This window comes from Athene cunicularia (genome assembly GCF_003259725.1).
Source record: "Athene cunicularia isolate RWA chromosome 26 unlocalized genomic scaffold, athCun1 chr26_part1, whole genome shotgun sequence".
Taxonomy (NCBI): Eukaryota; Metazoa; Chordata; class Aves; order Strigiformes; family Strigidae; genus Athene; species Athene cunicularia.
This window is the reverse complement of record NW_020799136.1, coordinates 1,045,603-1,053,599: the sequence shown is the minus strand read 5'-3', so window position 1 is coordinate 1,053,599 and position 7,997 is coordinate 1,045,603.

The window sequence follows — 7,997 nt, the reverse complement described above, 5'->3', positions numbered from 1 at the left end:
CCCCCCCCTTCCTCCTCCTTCATCCCCCGTCTCAGCGCATCCCCACACCCCCTCAGTGTCCCCCCACCCCCGGGGTTTGCATCATCCTGCCAAAAGTGGGGCACCCCCCCCCCGGCACAAGTGACACTGAGCTACGGCCACGGCAGCAAACCTGAGGGAACAGAGCCCAGAAATCCCTTTTCTCTGCTGCCGACCGCCCCTGGACCCATCGCTAAGCGCAACAATTCCAGGCAAAATGCGATTAAAGTTGCCCCTTCCCTGGATGAGAAGCACAAGATGGCTTGGGGGGGGTGGGGGGTGCGCATGTTTTAAAGTCGGAGCGGTTGATGCTTACGCAAAAGGTCTCCTCTAGAGGATGGGTTTATAAATATTTCACCTACTTTAGCTAGGAAAGACTAGCAATTTTTAGAACGCTCTTTCCAGGCAAAGCGGAATGGATGGAGCTCAGCTGCACACCGGGTCCCCTCCCTCGCCGGTACTCACCCATCCTCTGACCCGTGCTCCAGGAATGCTGCTCCGGGGCTGGCGCTGCTCATTTCCACCTGGACATAGCTTAATGTTTAGCTAATCTAAATTACACCCCAGTCCTTGTTCTTCCCCACCTGTGACATCAGCTAGAGCCTTCGCAAAGTAAGGAGAGCAGGATCACATCTTCTCCCACCCCCCCCAAGTGAACAAAGCGACCCTGAGCAATAGCTTAGAACAGGGGAGCAGTAAAGCCCTGATTGCCCCTGAGGGAGAACTCCTGTGCCTGTTGGGCACCTGCACCTGAAAGCATTGAGCCATCAAAAAAAAAAAAACCAGCCCAGCTGCCCGCAGGGCCGGAGCAATGTTGTTAATTCTTTTTCTATGGGGAAACTGAGGGCCAGAAAAGAATGAAGTGATTTACTTACAGACACGGAGTGAGTCAACAGCATAGGCGGAAATTGGGTTTTATCATTATGTGATAAACCATCTTCCTTAATAGCCTAGATGGCAGGATGGAGGGGGGGCTGATGCACAGGCCTGGGAGCCACAGCCTCAGGCTCTCCCTGCCAGGCAGTGAGCAGCTTTGAGAGGCCACCCCCCTGCAGCCCCTCAGCTTCTCTTTCCCCATCCCTAAGCGGAGACAAAACAGCACAAGGGAGGGAGGATTGTGAGAGGAAAGGCCTTTCCATCAGAATGCTGCTGGGAAAGTCACCTCCTGCCCCATTTTGTCCACACATCTCATGCGTGGAGCTGGAGGTACCTGATGAAACAGCAGATCCTTATCTTCCCCACACCAGCTGTCATGCCCCAAGAAAAGGGCTGACAGGGCTTTACCCGTGGTTCCCCTGGACCACATTCTTGATCTCAATCTTGATCTTGGTTCTCTCTTTACTGGACAGGGAGTCAGGAGAGCTGCACTCTCCTCCTGGCTTCCAGTACTGCATCACCATCACTTGATAGCATCAGCTCTCCAGGCCTTGACCTCCCCAACCACAAAATGGCTGAGCAATGCTTTCCCCACCCTTGCAGGCTCACTGCACCCGCTCCCAGGCGAAAGGCAGCATCCAGGCACCAGAGGCTGCCAGTGTTAGTACAACCCCAACCCAGCTGCATCAGCTGACCCCCGCTTTGCTAAGCAATGGCCTGAATGCCAGCACCCTGGCTTCCAGGAATAGCAGGCCATTTTATCAGGGATAACGCAAATCATGCAAGCTATGCTTGCAAATAAGAAACGAAGCGTAGGTGGGTTAGTCACCATAAGAACACACAGATCCTTTCTGGCTCCACATACTGAAACCCAGATCCTCGGAGGTAGCTCATAAAAATGCAAGCCACAGGACTATGAGTATATGCAATACCAGAATTAGCTTCACGAGGAGGCACTTTGGGCTGTTTTCCAAACTGAAATCGATGTTGTACTTGCAATGAATTAAACACCCACATTTTTGCGCTTGCTGCAAACTGCAAAGTGAAAGCATGAATGAAGGAATAGCGGAGCAGCACGATTAGAGACAGCGGCGTCGGTTGGTGCGTGCCATTGCTGCTCAAAAAGATCCAACGTGCGTTTGAGAAACACCTTCCCCTTCTGCTTCCTGGGCCCTCGCACCTTCCTGGGGCAGCAAGAAGAATGACAGGGTGTTTTTTTTTCCACGCTGTATCAGTTAATCTTTTCAGCTAGTGGAGCAATTCCTTCCTTTAATGTGATCAGTCCTGCCTTGCAGTGACTAATGCATGGGGCTGCAACCTAGAAGCCAGATTTTGTCCAGGTTTGCTGTTGTGATGCCGACATCACTTCTCATAGCCCAGTCTCAACGCAGTGGGGAAATTCAATTCTAGTAGTAGGTTTTTCTAAAAGTTTCCTCGGGGTGGAAACAGCTGAGGCCCCACATGTGGGCTTGGCACAGCAGTTGCCCAGGGGCAGGCTCCTCCGAGGCTTTCACCAGTGTTTGGGTTGGCAGCTGAGGCCAAGAGCCTGGGGCTGAGATACTGTCAAAGAGTTTTCTCCCTGTCCTCCATTTGCCAAGAGGCTACAAAGGGCAAACCTGGGCTGACACCCTCTAAAACCCCAACACGTTATCCCTTATGACCGGTGTGATGGGCCGAAGGGCTGCACGCACATCTGGAGACGGGAGCACCTAACAGCTGTAACTCAGCCCCAAACCCCGCCACCAAGCAAGCTGGGGCAGGTAAGAAAATAACCACCTTGAACCACTAAACCTGACTGAGGAAAGGTGTGATGCTTCTTACAACAGAGGGTAAACCCTTCATACGACGGGTTGGATTATTCTAGGCTGTGTGTAAGATGTTCAGCAACCTGGGCTGGGCAGCTGGAACTGCAGCACACGAGAGCTCTTCACCTCGTGTATTTTGGGGTCAAGAGTTTCAAAACACACCGTGTGATTTGGAAAGCTTTGGCTCCACTTCTAGGTCAAACATTAGCCGGAGATCTTGGCCCAGTTATTACAGATCCTGTCACACTTGTCTAAAAGGAGGAAGCACTCACCTACACGTTTTCCTACCGTCCAACTGAAATAATTCACACGCCCACTGCGATTTAGCTGCAATCAATGTGCTTCCTCCTTTGCTGCTCTAGGACTGCGGCAGAGGAGGGCGGGCTGCAATGAGACGAGGAGGCTGAGCCTCCCGAAACACCCCTGTCATTAATGACACGCAAATAATCTTGTTGAGGGCAGCAGAGATTGTCCCCACTTTGCAGATAGGCTGAGAGACCCGGGGGGCGATGGGTGACCTGGCTTGGGCACCCTTGTGAGGCAGGAAAACCCCCGTAAGGGCCACGGGGAGGGAGGTCACTGAGTGTTTGGGTGCCTGGGAATATCCAGAAGCTGGTTGGGTCTGCTGGGAGGGTTGGGACTCCTCAGCCCCAGCAGCTGCCACCGCCACCAGACTGGAGGAATGAGAGCGGCAGATGGAGGAACTGGTTTGGCGATGGCTTGTTACTGGGGATCTGCCCACACTGTGAACGTGACTCAGGCGGGCTGGGTGCTGGCTGGGGGTGCAGCCTGGGGAGGGGGATGAAGGGTGCAGCATCCTCCCCTAAACCAGCCGTGGGCCCACACCATGGCCCTGGCCCCAAAGATCCCCAAAGATCCCACAGGTCCCCCCGTACCCCACCTCTGGCTCTTCCCAGGTGCCCAGACCCGGGCAGGGGTAGTTTCTCTTCAGCACCGATGGGCCAGAGGGCAGGAATATGTGAAGGGGGTTGCTGTGCTGAACAGCTCTGAACTGGGGGAGATTTTCAGCTGCTAGAGCTGTGGGAAACAGGGCTCCGCCGTCCCTTCCCCAGCTCTGCCCTTCAGTTGCTTTGCAACCATGGGCTGGGCATGTCGGCTCTGCGCTTTATTTGCCCGATAGGCTTATGGCAATATTTGTTTAGGGCCTTAGGATCTACACAAGGGACCACAGAAACATTTTCCTATTGTGCACCAAGTTTCTGAAGTCTCGTGTTTCAAGCCCCTGCAAAGGTCAGGTAGTGGGAAATTCCTTTTGTACCAAGTCTGCGTCTGGGAGTTTACTACAGCCAAGCCAAAAAGTGCCCCGCTGGCAGGAGTGAAAATGAAAGGCGTCCTGGAGCTGCACGGAAAGCAGCTGTGGGGAATGACTCTGGGGGGGGTAAGGAAGATGGCACGGCACGGGGTCTGGTAGCCTGAGTCCCCTCACACCCACCACGGAGCAACTCGCCGCTCGGGAGCCTGCCAAGGGACCTGCGTGCCTCAGACATCAGCGCTACCTAGCTGAAATTCAAAAACAAAGCGGGTCCTTCTCCTACCAAACAAAAAAAAAAAAAAGAGAAAAAAATTATATCCTGTACAAAACTATCCTGTATTCAGTAAAGTTTATTGTCCAATGTTGGCTTTGGAGCGTTCACAATACAACTGTAACATAAGCCTTAGCAATAAAATGAGCACATCCACAAAATAGTCCATGTCACATCTGAAATACAAAAATTGAAATATTCTTATAAAACATTCAGACACAAGATTGATAGATGGATACAATCTTTTATTCTTTTTTTTTTTTTTTTTTTTTTTTCACCTTTCCATTTATTCCAGAAAAACTTTCTATAAAAAAAAAAATCATTGCTTCTTTTGGAATAAATCTTTAAAATCGTTTCTTTTAAAATGCCTCTTTCATTTGTACAACACTTGTTAAATATATTATTGGTATTCTGCAAATGGATCACACCAGAGAACATTCACAGTATGTGTATCCTGCCCGCTTGGATCTATTTTTCCTGCTGTAGGACAAGCGTGATGCTGAGAGAAGGCAATGAAGAAGCCAGAAAGTGGGTTTTATAGTGTTTGTGCCCAGACGTGGCTAGTGGGGAGTGCTAAGGGGACATTCAAATGAATTTTTCACAAGAATTGAGCGTACGGAGACAGGACAGCTTTGGGCAGGTGAGCTCATGTCACTTTTATCCTCAGGTATTTCGGGATCAAGACGTGATGGCCCTGGCAGGCTGCACGATGCCGGATTTACGCTGGTGAAAGCAGAGTTTGGCCACGTAAGGCTGGGCAGGCTCCCACCCCCAGGTCCGGTCCCTTCCCCGTGCCCTGGGGCACACACACACACTAAAACCTTTTACATCACTCAGTCCCGTGGGTTAGACTCTCTCTAACCTGCCTGCTCCTAGCCTGCTCAGGGAGCTCCGGCTCCTTGTTTAATTTCTGATTGAAGAGTAGTCATGGGAAAAAAAAAAAAAACAAACAACATTTGAGAAGCTTGGGAAAATGGCTTTCTAATTTTATTTTTTTTTTCTTCATCATGTGTAAAGGAGAGGAAAAAAAATCCACTTATTTTGTCCTTAGTCTCCAAGACACAATGTAGTTTTGTTATTTAAAATCTTAACACAGATCTGGCAATGGGCTGGGCCAGGAAAGGCGTGTGCATGTGTGTATAGAGAGAGTGAAATTAAATAGCTCTGCCTGTAGGTTTTATTGTCCCAGAACACAGACCTTGCTTTACACATTTACTTACATTTCTTTAACTAGCTATCAAGCTGGAGAGATGAAAGAGTACAGACTTTCCTGAGGGCATAGCCAAAACTCCATTTTCCACCAGAACTGGTAAAAAAAAAAAAACAAAAAAAACCCCAAACCAACAAATTGCAAGAAAAAAAAATGTCTGGAAGACAAAGCAACAGTTTCCTTTTGTCAAAACTCCTCATCTGCACGGAGGGCCCAGCTACTCCGCAAAGCGGTGGATGGGAGAACCCATGAAACAAAACAACAACAACAAAAAAATGCTGGAGAGCCACAGACATTCCCGGCATTTTCATTAGTGCTACTTTTAAAATCCAGCTTGGGAGCTGGCTGGTGCTCCGAGAACTGGGGGAAACCTGCCCGGGGATGAGCTGCGATGCTGCAGATTTCCTCCCCTTGCAAGCAGGGAGGAGCAGCCCCCCGGCGCTTTGATAAACTGGGGCAGCCACGGGGTGTTGGTCCTTATAAACCCAGCTGGACCCCGCGGTGCTCAGGGGGACCGTAACATCACCCAGGAGATGGAGAAAGGGGAGCTGGCTCCGGGTTCCAGTCGCTGCCCACCTGCGGCTCCTTTTCTCCGCGGCGGGGACGGCTTTGGCGGGGAGCGTGCCGTGGGAGATCGGAGGCTCTGCCAGCTGACACGTGCAAGCACGGCGTTGTAAATCAAACCTTGCTCAGCGGGGCACCAAATATTTACACACACTATCGCCCTCCGGAATAGGAATCAAATATCCACTAAATGCAGTGGAACAAAAGGGGTTATCTTAAATTTGGGCTGTTAGTAGTGCGTAGGGCTAATAAATAATAGCGTCTCCTTTTGGGAGGATTTGCAGGAGGAAAGGCAAAGGCTATGAAAGAATAAACAGCCGCTAACAGGCCCTTTGTCTTTGCTATCTGATCCCAGGTAAAACAGTCCTGTCTACACGGTCACTGCTAGGTCTTTTCCCCAATAGGTGACCTTGACCTTCAGCAGAAATACTCTTATAGAGGGGGCGAGCTGAGACCACAGCCATCTGGTCTGGCTCTGTCCTCCCAGTGTGAAAGCAGGACGGCTCAGCCGGGCACCCTCTGCCCCCAGCGGGCTTTAGGCAATCTCAGTGGATGGGGATGGTAACCCCGAGCAAGAAAACTGCGCAAAGACAGGTCAAACATGGCCTGAACGGGCTTCCAAGAGCAGGTGGAGGGGGTTCCTGCTCCCCCCCGGGTCCAATCTGTGCTCACAGACTGTGAGGGGGGCTCTGCCCCCCGGGCACACCAGCACTCTTTGCCCCGTGTGCCTGATGGTGCTGCCACAGGGGCAGAGGAGATGCTGTGAGCTGCTAATTCCTGACTCTGCACCACAGAGCCCTGCCATGCCAAGGAAATTCCTGGGTAAAATGCCTTTGTGAAAGAAAAGATGAGAGCGTGAGAGTTGAGACTTACTCCAGCCAACACCTCCCTTTGTGAACCTCCCGACCGAAAAGCCTCACGCAGCAGGAGCTGGGTGTAGGAGACGGGGCAAAACGCTGCCCCGACACCAGGGTGAAATGCGTCACTGGTGGCTGATGGCCATTCCTGCTCTTCCCTATCAAATGGAAACAATTAATGAACTATTCAGCCCTGCTGTATGCTGGACACACTGAGAAGGGAACTGAGCAGGGATGGGCAAACCTCAAACAATGCAGACGTCTGGATGCTTGTTAGGACAAACCCAAATTAACAGCTTTGGTCTGATGGGGGAAGCTCAGAGGGAGGAGTTGCCCCAGAAGCTTTGGGGAGCTCCAGGGTCTCCTCCATTTATCCTCACGCTTTGCATTTTCTGAGGATCACAGAAGAAATGCTGCACAGCAAAGCAGAAAACAAGAGCCCTCTACTCCCTGCTCAAGGGGGAAACACTAGCACAGAGAGTTAGCATCCCCTGAGCAATGCCTCCAGGCTGGGAGCCGACGGCCTCAGACAGCAGTCCCAGTGCCGGGTGACAGTCACAGCACCTGCCAAGTCCAGAATCTCCTGGCCACATCCACAGGCTGGAGGACCGGTGGGCGAGAGGACCAGTCATCCGGAACAGCCGAAAAAAGAATGTGAATATTATACAGTAGAGAGACTTCTTGCAACGCTCACACACTTAAAGATGTTTGCAGGCTGCGGGGGAGAAATGCAGCAGGGCCTCTTCGCTCGGGATGGGTTTGGCACGTTCCTGGAGCGTACGGAGGGGAAAAACGCACCAGGAGCAGACCTCGGCCAGCAGAGCACGCTCAGATCGAAGCACGCACCTCAGTCCCGCGGCATCGATCTGAGTCAGGGCTGGTATGATCTGACGCTGGCTACAAACGTAGAGGCCAGGCGACGAGGTTTGAGGGATGATTTGCTTCTCTTCGGGTCTATTTCTGGTCCCCACAGCTGAGCTGTGGGAGGTTTGGCACTTCTCCCCCTTCCTCTGGGTAGAAACGCGCTGAGGTGGGTGTGTGCAACACTTTGGTACGGCGAGGCTGCGCGGCTCAGGCTCTGCCACCTCGCGTGGGGCTCAGCGCCGGGACTCTGTCTCTTATA